The sequence below is a fragment of the Dendropsophus ebraccatus genome, chromosome 8 (genome assembly GCF_027789765.1).
Source record: "Dendropsophus ebraccatus isolate aDenEbr1 chromosome 8, aDenEbr1.pat, whole genome shotgun sequence".
Taxonomy (NCBI): domain Eukaryota; kingdom Metazoa; phylum Chordata; class Amphibia; order Anura; family Hylidae; genus Dendropsophus; species Dendropsophus ebraccatus.
This window is the reverse complement of record NC_091461.1, coordinates 2,795,392-2,812,653: the sequence shown is the minus strand read 5'-3', so window position 1 is coordinate 2,812,653 and position 17,262 is coordinate 2,795,392.

The following is a 17,262-nucleotide window of genomic DNA, read 5'->3' as shown; positions in this document are numbered from 1 at the left end:
AGAACTAAGTCTCCATGCTGAAATCGCGGTATCTGACCGAAAATCTGGAGAACATAATAAGAGTTTCCTTAAAAATAAACCGTAAAGGTGAGTGGAGAAAACTACAATAGAATCTGCATAGAGCTGAGATCTCTGGGAAGTCTATGGGCAGAGTGAGCCAGGGAGGGAAGTGCACAGCTGCGCACTTCTCCCGCCTCCTTCTGATCATGTGACATGTGGAAAGGGACACCATAAAAGGATCCAGGTGGCTTTATAAAATATAATATATATATATATATATATATATATATATATATATATATAATATAAAAAAAAAATATATATATATATATATATAAAGGGGTACTCACCTGTGTCATCCCAGCCCGCTGCCATTCCATGTGTACAGGGGTCTCCACTGCTCACCACTTCCTGTTGCCACCTCTATGCCTGGTAAATGCCGCTTAGCCAATCGTTGCACAAACCACCCACCAGAGTCCAGTGATTGGCTGAGCGGGAATTTCGCAGGAGTCCCGGGCACCATCAGAACGGCAGGGGATCGGGCCGGTGAGTATTACTGATCTTTTTTTTTCACTTTTTGATCTGTTACATAAACTTTATCGACACAGGCCCAAGAATGACAATTATTAAGCATCTCACCGCTCTCTTCTTTAAGTCGGTTTTTCCAGACCACCAGTCTTCGAGCTGCACTTCATCCTCAGTCCACGTGGCCCCCTGATCGGCCAGTAACAATCTGATGGGCTCGCCCCTTGCTGGAAAGAAGCACAGCATAGAAAAGATGTTTCTAGAAATGATATAAGGATTTTGCAGTAAGGAATCTATTCACTTTTTCATGGGTTATTCTAAGCTGGAAGACAGATATGTGTCAGACTGTGTGGTGTCTGACTGCTGGGACCCCCAAAATCTCAAAACCGGGGCCCCAAGTCTTTGTTTTGAATAGAGCTGTGACGGCACATGAGATTGTCTGGAGCTGCTGGGGGGGGGTGGAGCGTTATTCTCATCTCCGTCAGCTCCATAGGGAGTGGGGACGAGCATCCATGAGTTACCACTATATTCAAAACAATGATTTGCGGCATTTTTCAATATTACAGGGGGTCGTGTTTCTATAGTGAGCAGTGTGGCAGCGTGTCGTCGTTCACAGCCGTCCCTCTTCCTCAATACTCTGATGAATGGGCTGTGTCTGACATTGGACTTTAATAGGCCTGAGCTGCAATAGCAAAGACTGGCCACAAACAAGAGTGGCGCTATTTATAAGGTAGAATAATATCCTGATCTCATAAAACCCCAGAGCTCCTGCATCGTTTCACTAATAAAGACTGTGAGTTCTACGGAGATGATGATGAGGGGCACTCACCTCTGATGGGGAAGTAGGTCAGTGTGTATCCCGACACTACGAAACAAAAACAATATCATTACTTTGCTGTAGAAACAGGACATTTTAGTGGTTGTGCTGGATCTGCTACTGATCATGGAATAGCGCCCCTCTTGTCCATGGACAATGCCTGGTATTGTACTTCACCATCGCTCAGGATGAAGCGTTGTGATACCAGTCACAGACCATGGACTCACATCAGTGTCATATATGGAGGATCAGTCTCCTACGCACAAGACACTGATGGCACCAGAGTCTCCACCAACCTCACAAAGGTTCCTCAGATCACTCCAGCATTCTCTGCTCTCTTGTCTGGAATATTCAATTGAATCCTAACAAGATCCCTGAGGCCGGTGTGAACGAGGCCCAGAAGAACCGTGGAGCAACGTGCGCAAGACCAGAAACTAGTAATGCTAGAAACATCTTCGACAACATAGAGAGGAGTAAGATGAGTGTAAGTGGCCTCTATGTGCCAAAAGGATGCCAAGGTGGCACCGCCGCATATTCTTACTTGTTCTTGGAATGTGTGGTCCCCCGGGGTTTCTTGGATTACCTGGACTCTCTTGTGCCTTCCAGCTACAGCTTTATATACAAAGTGACTTGTGCTGAGTCACAATGACAGCGACGTATAAAGCAAATAACTGGGTGGGGGGAGACTCCAGCTATAGGTTGGGAGACCGATAAGGCCTGGATGTGTTATTGTCCTGCTCGGGGACGGGAGATGCCGCGAGATCATGAGAACTTCTATAGGATCTTCTATACCTAGGCCTCAGCTTAGAATCGGGCGACCAGACCCAACAAAACCTTATTCTTATTTGTTAAAAGATGAAAGACAAGAAGAGAATGGCAAAGCATGAAGGACGGATATGGTTCCCTCTGGGTTTTCACCCTTTACCTGGCTCCATGACTTCTGCTACGAAAGGACACCAGGTCCCTTCCCAAGGGTGGTCCCAGTGTCGGAGGTAGCTGACACCAATGTGGGTGGAAGAAGTGACAGTGGTGGAAGCAAAGTCAATGAATAATTGGGAGGAGAACGTGCCCATGTGATATCCTACTGAAGGGATAGGTAAGAGAAAATCTCATGTCTAATCTCTAAAAACATTTGTTTCATGTAGTTCACAGATCCATAAGGTGGACAACACACAGAATCTCACCACAGCGATGTCTCCGGATTTCACAGCACTAAAGAGCAAATCTGCCTCTTGTTAGCTGATGTCTGGCACTTTGGCATCACAATCCGTACTGTCCTGTAGTCTATACACCGGTCTATGGTATGAGCGGCCGTACTGACCTGTAGTACATACACCGGTCTATAGTATGAGTGGCCGTACTGTCCTGTAGTCTATACACCGGTCTATGGTATGAGCGGCCGTACTGTCCTGTAGTGCTGTAGTCCATACACCGGTCTATAGTATGAGCGGCCATACTGTCCTGTAGTCTATACTCCGGTCTATGGTATAAAGTATGAGCGGCCATACTGTCCTGTAGTCTATACACTGGTCTATGGTCTATGGTATGAGCGGCCATACTGTCCTGTAGTCTATACACCGGTCTATGGTCTATGGTATGAGCGGCCATACTGTCCTGTAGTCTATACTCCGGTCTATGGTATAAAGTATGAGCGGCCGTACTGACCTGTAGTCTATACACCGGTCTATGGTCTATGGTATGAGCGGCCATACTGTCCTGTAGTCTATCTAGCCTGCGAGCCATCCCGGTATACAGTGCAGAGTGAAGAGACAAGGGCGGAAAGCTGGGGACAGGACGGGGTGCGGATCCCTGTGACCAGATCAGTCTGTAGATGATGAGTATGTGACCAGTTTTCAGGGCTAGACTGGGAAAGTATGGGGCAAGTCTGCTGGTCTGGGGCATCTTCAGAACAGGTGCAGCACAGGAGAAGACCTGAAGCCCACCAGGACGAGAAGGTGTGAGAGAGAGTAGGATGGTGCTTGTAGGGAACGTGAATGGGTTACTGATGGAGGTATATGAAGGTGCGGCTTTGTAGACCAGTCAGAGTATTTATAATTCTGCATAAAACAAGTCACCAGTGTAAGTAGCGACAGAGTAGAGAACCCACGTAATACTGCCAGACGGTGTCAAAGTGATACCAACATAGCTCCAACACAATGCTGCCAGACACTGCCAACGTGATACCACCATACCCCCAACACAATACTGCCAGACAATACCACAGTGATACCCCCATAGCCCCAACACAGTGCTACCAGAGTGTACCACAGTGATACCACCATAGCCCCAACACAATACTGCCAGACACTGCCAACGTGGTACCACCATAGCCCCAACACAGTGCTGCCAGACACTGCCAACGTGTTAGCACCATAACCCCAACACAGTGCTGCCAGAGTGTACCACAGTGATACCACCATAGTCCCAACAGTGCTGCCAGACAGTGCGAATGTGATACCACCATAGCCCCAACACAGTGCTGCCAGACACTGCCAACATGATACCACCATAGCCCCAAATGGGCTACTAAAGTACTTCACTGGGATAAACACTCTTTAGCTGCTCTCTCCAAATTGTTGGAGATCCCAAACAGAGGACCCTGGTAGATCCCGGGGACACAGTGCCCCTCAGTCCGGGCCCCCTTACAGCCTTGTTCTGCGTATAGAGGAGTAAGGCGAGAACAATCCCACTCACTGAACCTGTATTTCTGTAATAGGACTCTCTGCCCTGGTTGTTATTTTCTCCTCGAGCGACATAATCTACAATATCATTCATTCCTGACTTTAGCAAACTCACTGTGAGATCAGCAGAGCTGAGGTGGTGAAAAACCTACGAGCAGCGATGACTGAGCACTAATCTCCAGTGTAACCAGTCCAGGTAGAGAGACACTGACAGTCCTCCCGGGACAAGGGTGTAAGGAGCGACTGACAGTCCTCCTAGGATAAGGGTGTAAGGAGCGACTGACAGTCCTCCCGGGACAAGGGTGTAAGGAGCGACTGACAGTCCTCCCGGGATAAGGGTGTAAGAAGCGACTGATAGTCCTTCCAGGACAAGGGTGTAAGGAGCGACTGACAGTCCTCCCGGGACAAGGGTGTAAGGAGCGACTGACAGTCCTCCCAGGACAAGGGTGTAAGGAGCGACTGACAGTCCTCCCAGGACAAGGGTGTGAGGAGCCACTGACAGTCCTCCCAGGATAAGGGTGTAAGGAGCGACTGACAGTCCTCCCAGGATAAGGGTGTAAGGAGCGACTGACAGTCCTCCCAGGACAAGGGTGTAAGGAGCGACTGACAGTCCTCCCAGGACAAGGGTGTAAGGAGCGACTGACAGTCCTCCCAGGACAAGGGTGTAAGGAGCGACTGACAGTCCTCCCGGGACAAGGGTGTAAGGAGCGACTGACAGTCCTCCCGGGATAAGGGTGTAAGGAGCGACTGACAGTCCTCCCGGGATAAGGGTGTAAGGAGCGACTGACAGTCCTCCCAAGACAAGGGTGTGAGGAGCCACTGACAGTTCTCCCAGGACAAGGGTGTAAGGAGCGACTGACAGTTCTCCCAGGACAACAGCGTAAGGAGCGATTGACAGTCGTCCCAGGATAAGGGTGTAAGGAGCGACTGACAGTCCTCCAGGGATAAGGGTGTAAGGAGCCACTGACAGTTCTCCCAGGACAAGGGTGTGAGGAGCCACTGACAGTTCTCCCAGGACAACAGCGTAAGGAGCGATTGACAGTCGTCCCAGGATAAGGGTGTAAGGAGCGACTGACAGTCCTCCAGGGATAAGGGTGTAAGGAGCGACTGACAGACTTCCCAGGACAAGGGTGTAAGAAGCGACTGACAGTCCCCCCGGGACAAGGGTGTAAGGAGCGACTGACAGTCCTCCTGGGACAACAGTGTAAGGAGCGACTGACAGTCCTCCCGGGACAAGGGTGTAAGGAGCCACTGACAGTCCTCCCGGGATAAGGGTGTAAGGAGCGACTGACTGTCTTCCCAGGACAAGGGTGTAAGGAGAGACTGACAGTCCTCCCGGGACAAGGGTGTAAGAAGCGACCGACAGTCCTCCCGGGACAAGGGTGTAAGGAGCGACTGACAGTCCTCCCAGGATAAGGGTATAAGGAGCCACTGACAGTCCTCCCAGGACAACATTGTAAGGAGCAACTGACAGTCCTCCTGAGACAAGGGTGTAAGGAGCCACTGACAGTCCTCCCAGGATAAGGGTCTACGGAGCCACTGACAGTCCTCCCAGGACAAGGGTGTAAGAAGCCACTGACAGTCCTCCCAGGACAAGGGTGTAAGAAGCGACTGACAGTCCCCCCGGGACAAGGGTGTAAGGAGCGACTGACAGTCCTCCCGGGACAAGGGTGTAAGGAGCCACTGACAGTCGTCCCAGGATAAGGGTGTAAGGAGCGACTGACAGTCCTCCCGGGATAAGGGTGTAAGGAGCGACTGACAGTCCTCCCAAGACAAGGGTGTGAGGAGCCACTGACAGTTCTCCCAGGATAAGGGTGTAAGGAGCCACTGACAGTTCTCCCAGGACAAGGGTGTGAGGAGCCACTGACAGTTCTCCCAGGACAACAGCGTAAGGAGCGATTGACAGTCGTCCCAGGATAAGGGTGTAAGGAGCGACTGACAGTCCTCCAGGGATAAGGGTGTAAGGAGCGACTGACAGACTTCCCAGGACAAGGGTGTAAGAAGCGACTGACAGTCCCCCCGGGACAAGGGTGTAAGGAGCGACTGACAGTCCTCCTGGGACAACAGTGTAAGGAGCGACTGACAGTCCTCCCGGGACAAGGGTGTAAGGAGCCACTGACAGTCCTCCCGGGATAAGGGTGTAAGGAGCGACTGACTGTCTTCCCAGGACAAGGGTGTAAGGAGAGACTGACAGTCCTCCCGGGACAAGGGTGTAAGAAGCGACCGACAGTCCTCCCGGGACAAGGGTGTAAGGAGCGACTGACAGTCCTCCCAGGATAAGGGTATAAGGAGCCACTGACAGTCCTCCCAGGACAACATTGTAAGGAGCAACTGACAGTCCTCCTGAGACAAGGGTGTAAGGAGCCACTGACAGTCCTCCCAGGATAAGGGTCTACGGAGCCACTGACAGTCCTCCCAGGACAAGGGTGTAAGAAGCCACTGACAGTCCTCCCAGGACAAGGGTGTAAGAAGCGACTGACAGTCCCCCCGGGACAAGGGTGTAAGGAGCGACTGACAGTCCTCCCGGGACAAGGGTGTAAGGAGCCACTGACAGTCGTCCCAGGATAAGGGTGTAAGGAGCGACTGACAGTCCTCCCGGGATAAGGGTGTAAGGAGCCACTGACAGTCGTCCCAGGATAAGGGTGTAAGGAGCGACTGACAGTCCTCCCGGGATAAGGGTGTAAGGAGCGACTGACAGTCTTCCCAGGACAAGGGTGTAAGGAGCGACCGACAGTACTCCTGGGACAACAGTGTAAGGAGCGATTGACAGTCCTCTCGGGACAACGGTGTAAGGAGCGACTGACAGTCCTCCAAGGACAAGGGTGTAAGGAGCGACTGACAGTCCTCCCAGGACAAGGGTATAAGGAGCGACTGACAGTACTCCTGGGACAAGGGAGTAAGGAGCGACTGACAGTCCTCCCGGGACAAGGGTGTAAGGAGCCACTGACAGTCCTCCCAGGACAAGGGTGTAAGGAGCCACTGATAGTCCTCCCTGGACAAGGGTGTAAGGAGCCACTGACAGTCGTCTCGGGACAAGGGTATAAGGAGCCACTGACAGTCCTCCCAGGATAAGGGTGTAAGAAGCCACTGACAGTCCTCCCAGGACAAGGGTGTAAGAAGCGACTGACAGTCCCCCCGGGACAAGGGTGTAAGGAGCGACTGACAGTCCTCTCAGGACAAGGGTGTAAGGAGCGACTGACAGTCCTCCCAAGACAAGGGTGTAAGGAACGACTGACAGTCCTCCCGGGACAACATTGTAAGGAGCCACTGACAGTCCTCCCAGGACAAGGGTGTAAGGAGCCACTGACAGTCCTCCTGGGACAAGGGTGTAAGGAGCGACTGACAGTCCTCCCAGGACAAGGGTGTAAGGAGCGACTGACAGTCCTCTCAGGACAAGGGTGTAAGGAGCGACTGACAGTCCTCCCAAGACAAGGGTGTAAGGAACGACTGACAGTCCTCCCGGGACAGGGGTGTAAGGAGCGACTCACAGTTCTCCCAGGACAAGGGTGTAAGGAGCGACTGACAGTCCTCCCGGGACAAGGGTGTAAGGAGCGACTGACAGTCCTCCTGGGACAAGGGTGTAAGGAGCGACTGACAGTCCTCCCAGGACAAGGGTGTAAGGAGCGACTGACAGTCCTCTCAGGACAAGGGTGTAAGGAGCGACTGACAGTCCTCCCAAGACAAGGGTGTAAGGAGCGACTGACAGTTCTCCCGGGACAAGGGTGTAAGGAGCGACTGACAGTCCTCCCGGGACAAGGGTGTAAGGAGCGACTGACGGTCCTCCTAGGATAAGGGTGTAAGGAGCGACTGACAGTCCTCCCGGGACAAGGGTGTAAGGAGTGACTGATAGTCCTTCCAGGACAAGATTGTAAGGAGCCACTTACAGTCCTCACAGGATAAGGGTGTAAGGAGCCACTGAAGTCCTCCTGGGACAAGGGTGTAAGGAGCGACCGACAGTACTCCTGGGACAACAGTGTAAGGAGCGACTGACAGTCCTCCCGGGACAACGGCGTAAGGAGCGACTGACAGTCCTCCCAGGACAAGGGTGTAAGGAGCAAATGACAGTCCTCCCAGGACAAGGGTGTAAGGAGCGACTGACAGTCCTCCCAGGACAAGGGTGTAAGGAGCGACTGACAGTCCTCCTAGGATAAGGGTGTAAGGAGCGACTGACAGTCCTCCCAGGACAAGGGTGTAAGGAACGACTGACAGTCCTCCCAGGACAAGGGTGTAAGGAACGACTGACATTCCTCCCAGGACAAGGGTGTAAGGAGTGACTGACAGTCCTCCCAGGATAAGGGTGTAAGGAGCGACTGACAGTCCTCCCGGGACAAGGGTGTAAGGAGCGACTGACAGTCCTCCCGGGACAAGGGTGTAGGGAGCGACTGACAGTCCTCCCGGGACAAGGGTGTAAGGAGCCACTGACAGTCCTCCCGGGACAAGGGTGTAAGGAGCGACTGACAGTCCTCCCGGGACAAGGGTTTAAGGAGCGACTGACAGTTCTCCCAGGACAAGGGTGTAAGGAGCAACTGACAGTCCTCCTAGGATAAGGGTGTAAGGAGCGACTGACAGTCCTCCCAGGACAAGGGTGTGAGGAACGACTGACAGTCCTCCCAGGATAAGGGTGTAAGGAGCGACTGATAGTCCTCCCGGGATAAGGGTGTAAGGAGCGACTGACAGTCCTCCCGGGATAAGGGTGTAAGGAGCCACTGACAGTCGTCTCGGGACAAAGGTGTAAGGAGCGACTGACAGTCCTCCCGGGACAAAGGTGTAAGGAGCGACTGACAGTCCTCCTGGGACAAGGGTGTAAGGAGCCACTGACAGTCCTCCCAGGACAAGGGTGTAAGGAGCGACTGACAGTCCTCCCAGGACAAGGGTGTAAGGAGCCACTGACAGTCCTCCCGGGACAAAGGTGTAAGGAGCGACTGACAGTCCTCCCAGGACAAGGGTGTAAGGAGCGACTGACAGTCCTCCCAGGACAAGGGTGTAAGGAGCGACTGACAGTCCTCCCAGGACAAGGGTGTAAGGAACGACTGACAGTCCTGCCGGGACAAGGGTGTAAGGAGCCACTGACAGTCCTTCCAGGACAAGGGTGTAAGGAGCCACTGACAGTCCTCCCAGGATAAAGGTGTAACGAGCGACTAACTGTGCTCCAAGGATAAGGGTGTAAGGAGCGACTGACAGTCCTCCAGGGATAAGGGTGTAAGGAGCGACTGACAGTCCCCCCAGGACAAGGGTGTAAGGAGCGACTGACAGTCCTCCCAGGACATGGGGTGTAAGGAGCGACTGTGTAACCTCCAACGTAATCAGTCAAGATACAAAGACTTTGAGAGTCCTCCCAGGACAAGGGTGTAAGGAACGACTGACAGACTTCCCAGGACAAGGGTGTAAGAAGCCACTGACAGTCCTCCAAGGACAAGGGTGTAAGGAGCGACTGTGTGTCTTGGATGTATGATTTGGCTCCTACTGCATAAGGGCGAAGAATTTTGTCCAAGAATTGTGCTATTGGGTTAACCCAATAGCACAATTCTTGGACATAGAGCATAGGGGCATAGAGGTAGTACGAGACATTCTGAACCACAGCAATTTTTCCCACCATGCCATTGACTTTCTTCTCGAACTTTTGGAGATCATCCTAACGGAGAACTATTTTCTCTTCCAGGATACATACCAGTACACCACCGATCATGGCATACAGACGTTCCAAAAATTTGAGGGACAAACTTGTCAAAGCAGATTTGGGCCCACCTCTTGACCCTAGCAACACACAAACACTGACTGGCAGACCTAGAACAGGTTGCTACCCGTGTCTAGGATGCAATAATTGCAATTTGATGTTAAAGGGTGAAGTGTTTACACATCCAAAAACAGGCAAGAGTTTTCCAATCAAACATTTATTTAACATGCAGATCGGAATTTGTAATATATGTTCTCCAATGTCCGTGCAAACTGCTATATGTAGGTGAGACAACAGGACAATGCAGGATACGCCTAAACCAACATAAGTCAACTATACGAACAGGTAAAATGGAACTGCCTGTTCCACAACATTTTATGGAAAACAACCACACCATCTCTGATCTCAGATTCACCATTATTGATCATGTCCCTAGACCAAGAAGGGGTGGAGACGGGGTTACCCTTTTAAAAAGAGGTGAATTGGAGTGGATCCACAAACTAGAGACACTGACTCCACATGGGCTGAATATTGACTTCAAATTAGGACCTGCTACAGGACTATGATGTTTTTCTGTTCTGTTTTTTCTTTTCTTCTTTTTTTCAGTTTTTTGTTGTTTTGTTTTTGTGTTTTTTTGTTTTCCCCTCTTTATAAGTTCATCTTCACCCTGGACTTCCAGACTAGGGATTCCCGACCACCAATCCACTAGTGGGAACTGTCTCATACGATACACTTCATTTATTACACATATATTTATGCTATTAATGGTATCTCTTACATTATTAATTTCATATAACATTACTTAACTTCCTTATGGTAAATATATCAAGTTTTGTAAATATTTGTAAATATATATAATATTGTACCTTCTCTTGCATTTTTTTCTGAATCAAAGCTATTCTGAATAAGATTTGGACTATTCTCCTTGGAACCTCTACACACATTCGTCGGAATCTACATGGACCTTGTTCTGCTTCTCTTTTTGGGTTGCCTCCTAGCTGTGCTATGTTTTTATTTTTCTCATTTTTTATGCAACAGCATTAACAGTGTGGATATACATGGATGAACATATGCCTCATTAAATGCAGTCCATTCCTCTATATGTCATTTTATATTTATTTCATTTATGCACATGAGCACTTGGTCCATACCTTGGGAGGCGAGTATTATACCTATAAGTTTAGGTGAGAGGACCGATGTAACCATTTTACTGTCTAGGACCACATGCACTTGGTGTGGCTGGCCCTGGTCTGGTACCTGGTCTGTTGAGGTCTGTGGTCCCTTCTTGGGTATCAAAGGACTTCATATCTCTCCAGGATGGTGTTCCAGTCTATCTCCCTATCTGCTCAATGTAGCCACATAGGACACGCTATGCCTCCCTAGGACCTGCTCTGTATAACAACTATAACTATTTAATATATGTAGATATGGATGTATTTCTTCCCTATGGATCCGCTTATTATAACATTTTTTTACTTTACTTCATCATGTAGACCCCAATATCTGCCCATATACTTCTTAAATAGCTTCTTCTACATAGCTTCCCCTTCTATATGTTCATTTATCTATACAGCATACGCAGTTTTGGTATGTGGGCAACTTTGCCCTCTTCCAAGATGGAGGTACCGATACTAGGACAGTGGAGAAGCGCCGGCCCCTTTCCTGGCTCACGACGCGCATGGGAAAGCCGGAGTCACGTGATGCAGAGGGGATCATGTGACCACCCATGACGACCTCCTGGGCGCGGCGCAAGTGACGTCAGTCTTAGGAGCCGGCGTCCTCTCCAGCTGACCATCTACCATGTGGATTCCCTTGCAGGACGTTATGTATGTATATCCATCTAGGTTCCATTTATTATTTATTTATCTACACCTGTGTGCTCATTATCACATTATCACATATGCGATATTTGCCCTATGGTTTATTTACATATACTGACATCTGCTGTTTGCAGTTTGTCCATTGCACTGTACTGTTAAATCCACTTATTTGATTTTGAGTTTTGCAGATGGTTTTTCACATTTTTTTGCCCTAATTTGTTTATTGAAAGAATTATTATGTAATGACCTGTATATTGAACGCTTGCACATATATACTGAGACTTGGAAGTGTATTGTATCACTGCTTGACAAAGGCTACAATAAGAGCCGAAACGTTGCACTGGTGTGAATAAAAGCCTCGTTTTTCTGGACGTGCTGTCTCCACATTGCTTCTTCTGTATAATCTCTAGTGTTATCAGTCAAGATACAAAGACTTTGAGAGTCCTCCCAGGATACGGGTGTAAGGAGCGACTGACAGTCCTCCCAGGACAAGGGTGTAAGGAGCGACTGACAGTCCTCCCAGGATACGGGTGTAAGGAGCGACTGACAATCCTCCCAGGACAAGGGTGTAAGGAGCGACTGACAGTCCAAATTACCTAGAAACTGCCCTGCCTTCGGCGTCTCTTGTGTATTGATGAGCGTCCACTCTTGCACGGTGCGCACTATTCGGCTCAGCACACCTGGATGGGTCCGACAAAGCTCAGTATTCAGAGGCGACTGCTGCCCTCCTCTACAAGACCATCATAGAAATAGAAAGCTGCCTTCATTGGTTCCAGAGACAGTCAATGCCGATGTGGACCCCCTGAGGGGGTGAGCCAGGCAGTCAGTTAGCTAACGTGACGTCACACAGAGCTGTGAGAGTGAAAAGTAGCGGGTCGCTGAGCAACCTCACCGGCCGGGACGTGCTCCTCCGGGAATAAGCGACTGAGGATCGGTATCATACTTAACGGACATTGGAACAACGGATCCAACTCTACTCTGCATATTCAGATATATCGGGACTAAAAGTGCAATCACCGTGAGAGGGTGAGGGAGAATTTATCACCTGTGTTGCACTAGCAGTAACAACAGTGATTACACCCACCGATAGCCTTTTTCTGAACGAACACTGCTAAGTGGGTGAACCGCTACATGTTATATATATATATATATATATATATATATATATATATATATATATATATATATATATTATAGTAAGGAGCACTATCATCTACTGGACAGGGAAGAGAGGAGCGCGATCAGACATTATACTATCTCTAAATCTATCCCTAACTATTTCATCCCTAAGATTAGGACACCTACGGAAGGCTACCAATGGGCACTGAATAGTTAAATCTGAGAGTGCAGTGTCCCCCTTTAATAGATGCCAGTGTCTATAAATAGCTGACTTGATAACCGCATCCATAGGGGTCTGCTCTAACGTAAACACAAACCTGGATGCATCTTTTTGTCCCGATACTGTCTCAACAGGGTAGTACGTGAGAGACTACGGGCTTCGGATCGTGCAGTGATAATTATTTCAAGAGGGTACCCCCGTAAGTAATTGTACAATAAGTACCGGCCATACGGTACCGCATGTTTAATGTGAACAGGGTGATAACTGATGTAATTAAGTAGCGTGTTCGTAGCTGTAGGCTTACGGAAACCGCTAGTTCATTATTAACCACTTCCAGTTGAACATCTAAAAAATGTAATTTGTTACCACCGAACTCCGATGTGAAGGACACTGATATAATCTACAAACTCCTGGAACTCACTTTCAGTCCCCGACCATATTATTAATAACGCTATCTTAGAAATGAAAATATTCCGGACATTAAAAATCTTATCTTCCCACTGCGCCAAAAATAAATTGGTGAAAGTTGGGGCGACCAGCGTCCCCATCGCCGTTCCAGCCCGCTGAGTTCCAGGAGTTCGTAGATTATATCAGTAATAACAGCTTTAATATGTCCTTCACATCATAATCTTAGGGATGAAATAGTAAGGGAAATGGTGATGTGCAGGAGAAAAAACACACATGGCTGGGTAGAAGTGAAAATAAAAATGGTCATTATAAATGTCATCAATGCCAGCACTGTGCGCACTTAAATGATGTCCAACGTTTGGGCGGCCGTTCATGGGAACGAGATATTTCATCACTTGTGGTACCATCTATGTCATGTATGCAGTAATTTGCACATGCGGATTCTATTATCTAGGAAAAACTAAAAGGCCCATGTATATACGTTTTTCTGAGCATGGTCGATGTATATGAACAGGAAAAGGTTGTCCACGACTGATTGCATATATGCGCACGGTCCATAAAGGTAACACCTCTGAATTATGTTTTATGGGTTAAATACAGGTAAAGCAACCAATGGAAGGCGGCAATCGTGAAGGTAAACTTTTACAGAAGGAAACAGATCTTATTCTGAGAATGGAAGCCCTTGGCCCACTGAGTCTGAATGAGCGTTCGGGGATCCATGGTATCTGTTGGTGATACATCTGAAGCTCTTACTTTTATATTATATATATATATATATATATATATATATATATATATATATATATATACTCTCTTTTTGTACTTACTATTGCATTGTGCATAGATGTTTAGCGTCTTTTTGCTACTGTTTTGTAGACAGTTTGTACATGTAACCTCTTTTTAAATATGTTAATTAGTGTGTGTCTCTTGTATATAAAGACTGTAAGACGTGATGACGTTAGGGCCGTGCCTATTGCTCATCCGCTACCCACGTGTGTTGCCTGATGATGGAATAAAAAGAAATGTATATTTTGCTACAATCGGTGAGTGCCTCCGCTATCTTCTGCTGACATTGTCTTATCTTGTGGGGGAGCACCTCCGCTGGTAACAGGTGAAAGAGACGGTGCGGGATACACCTATATATGGTCGAGTTCAGACCAACGGGAGTGCCGAGGTAAATCTTATTTGATGTCATTATGCCATGATGATTGCTCATTCTGGTTCAGTTTCACCTATTATTTTATTGTTCTGGATGAGGAATCGACTGCTGCGCTCCAGACAGTAGAAAGCTCCCTTTAATCGGTTATGAGACAGCGAAGACTGATGTGGTGATCCAGGCGGCCAGGGGAGAGTGGACACAGATCTGACGACAGATTATCTGCCAAAGATTTGAAGCCAAACCCAGGAGTGGATTTGAAAAGAGGAGAAATCCAGTCTTTCCTTTATGACCTGATCTCTGATTATAGTCTGTTCCTGGGTTTGGCTTCAAATCTTTGGCAGATAATCTGTCGTCAGATCTGTTGGTGTAATAGTACCCAAAGTCTCTATAGCCCGGGGGACAGCACCAGCTAGAGGCCGCCTTCTGGCTCCATCCCTCTGTATGATGACTGGTGGCGTTGAATCTAGGGGTCACATGGAGGCAGCCAGGGCATGGCTCCTATAGGAGGTCCAACCACTCCAGTTCTCTCTCTAGATTTACATAGATCCAAGGAGGTTTGTCTCCCGCAGCTAAATAATGAAGAATAATTTGCATCAGAGGATTGTGGCCGTGTCACATTCCATATAGAGGCAAATCATGGAGAGTGCTACAAGGTACTGTCAGCATATATATATATATATATATATATATATATATACACCATAGATGTCACACGCACATGGTGCCTGGATACAGGTTAACCCCTCACCTCCTGTGGACTTCCCTCCACATTTCACAAGCAAAGAGCATGAGAGCTCAATGTTCCTAAGGGATTAGCCAACTCTGCTGTAGTCTCAGGCACCTCGCACGGGATGTGGCCACAAGGGACCGTAACAGGTGGTGTTGTGCTGGGCGCAGTAGTGCAAAGTGTATGTCACACGGCAGAGTGACAATGCCCGTGCACCCTGATGGATACGTGTGGTTAACATGTCTAATCTCCAATGCTCGACAGACCTCACTTGGTACAGACCATCAAAGGAAAAGTTTTACATATGGTAAAAATTAATCTGTGCCCTAACAGCCCGGGGGTCCAACTATGCGACTCCACTAGGAAACCACCCAGCTGGAGTCTACAAAAGCAGTGGTCTACAAATGGGGGGCTCTGATTTGACCATTATATAAGTGTATGATCACAGAAGTACAGTCATTACGCCCACAGTCACTATTATGTTTCAGATAAGTGTTAAATGTCAGAACCCCTTAAAGGGGTCAAACACTGTCTTACAGAAACATTACTCCCAATAGGTGGTACTATGCAACAAACTGTACATTACACCCATTCTTGATATGAGTGCACTGTATGAAGGATAAAGGTGCGCCTCCTAATGGCTGCTCATACATGCTGCAGGGTTAAGGAGAAGAGCATTGTGGAGGAGCCAGGGACTGGTGGTCACTGGACGGAGGACAGAAATACTCTCATACCCACCCTTCAGGTCCTGCAGCAGACATAATGCAGGGGTATGCCCATGTGAGGAATACACAGCATAGATAAATGATCTGCCATTAGTGGGGTGGGGTCGTCTCTGCGACCTCTTCTCATCCTATTTGCTGCAATTAGTACCTGAGGAACATCTAACAAGAACTTGGCAAAGCACAAACGTGACAAACAAGCACAAGCCCTCAGGTGGTGCGTGAGCCAAAACTGGTGGAAACACGCCGTACATAAAAAAAAAATTAATGACTGACCGCCCATCATTTATTACCCTGTAAAGGAGAGGAGTGCATCAATGAACAGAACCGGCAGATGTGGTGACTACCAGCACCGCAAATAAAAGCTATTAACATACTAATTTGGGACACTGGATAGTGACAGATTAATGCCCCTCCATCTGACCGGCCAGGTTTCTCCACACAGATCTGGGTCCATCTGAGCGGCCAGGTTTCTCCACACAGATCTGGGTCCATCTGAGAGGCCAGGTTTCTCCACACAGATCTGGGTCCATCTGAGAGGCCAGGTTTCTCCACACACATCTGGCTCCATCTGAGAGGCTAGGTTTCTCCACACACATCTTGGCTCCATCTGAGAGACCAGGTTTCTCCACACAGATCTGGGTCCATCTGAGAGGCCAGGTTTCTCCAGAGATCTGGCTCCATCTGAGAGACCAGGTTTCTCCACACAGATCTGGGTCCATCTGAGCGGCTAAGTTTCTCCACACAGATCTGGCTCCATCTGAGCGGCCAGGTTTCTCCACACACATCTGGCTCCATCTGAGCGGCCAGGTTTCTCCACACACATCTGGCTCCATCTGAGCGGCCAGGTTTCTCCACACACATCTGACTCCATCTGAGAGGCCAGGTTTCTCCACACAGATCAGGATCCATCTGAGCGGCTAGGTTTCTCCACACAGATCAGGATCCATCTGAGCGGCCAGGTTTCTCCACACAGATCTGGATCCATCTGACCGGCCAGGTTTCTCCAGAGATCTGGGTCCATCTGAGAGGCCAGGTTTCTCCAGAGATCTGGGTCCATCTGAGCAGCTAGGTTTCTCCAGAGATCTGGGTCTATCTAAGCGGCTAGGTTTCTCCACACACATCTGGGTCCATCTGAGAGGCCAGGTTTCTCCAGAGATCTGGGTCCATCTGAGCGGCTAAGTTTCTCCACACAGATCTGGGTCCATCTGAGCGGCTAAGTTTCTCCACACAGATCTGGATCCATCTGAGAGGCCAGGTTTCTCCACACACATCTGGGTCCATCTGAGAGGCCAGGTTTCTCCACACAGATCTGGGTCCATCTGAGAGGCCAGGTTTCTCCACACAGATCTGGGTCCATCTGAGAGGCCAGGTTTCTCCACACACATCT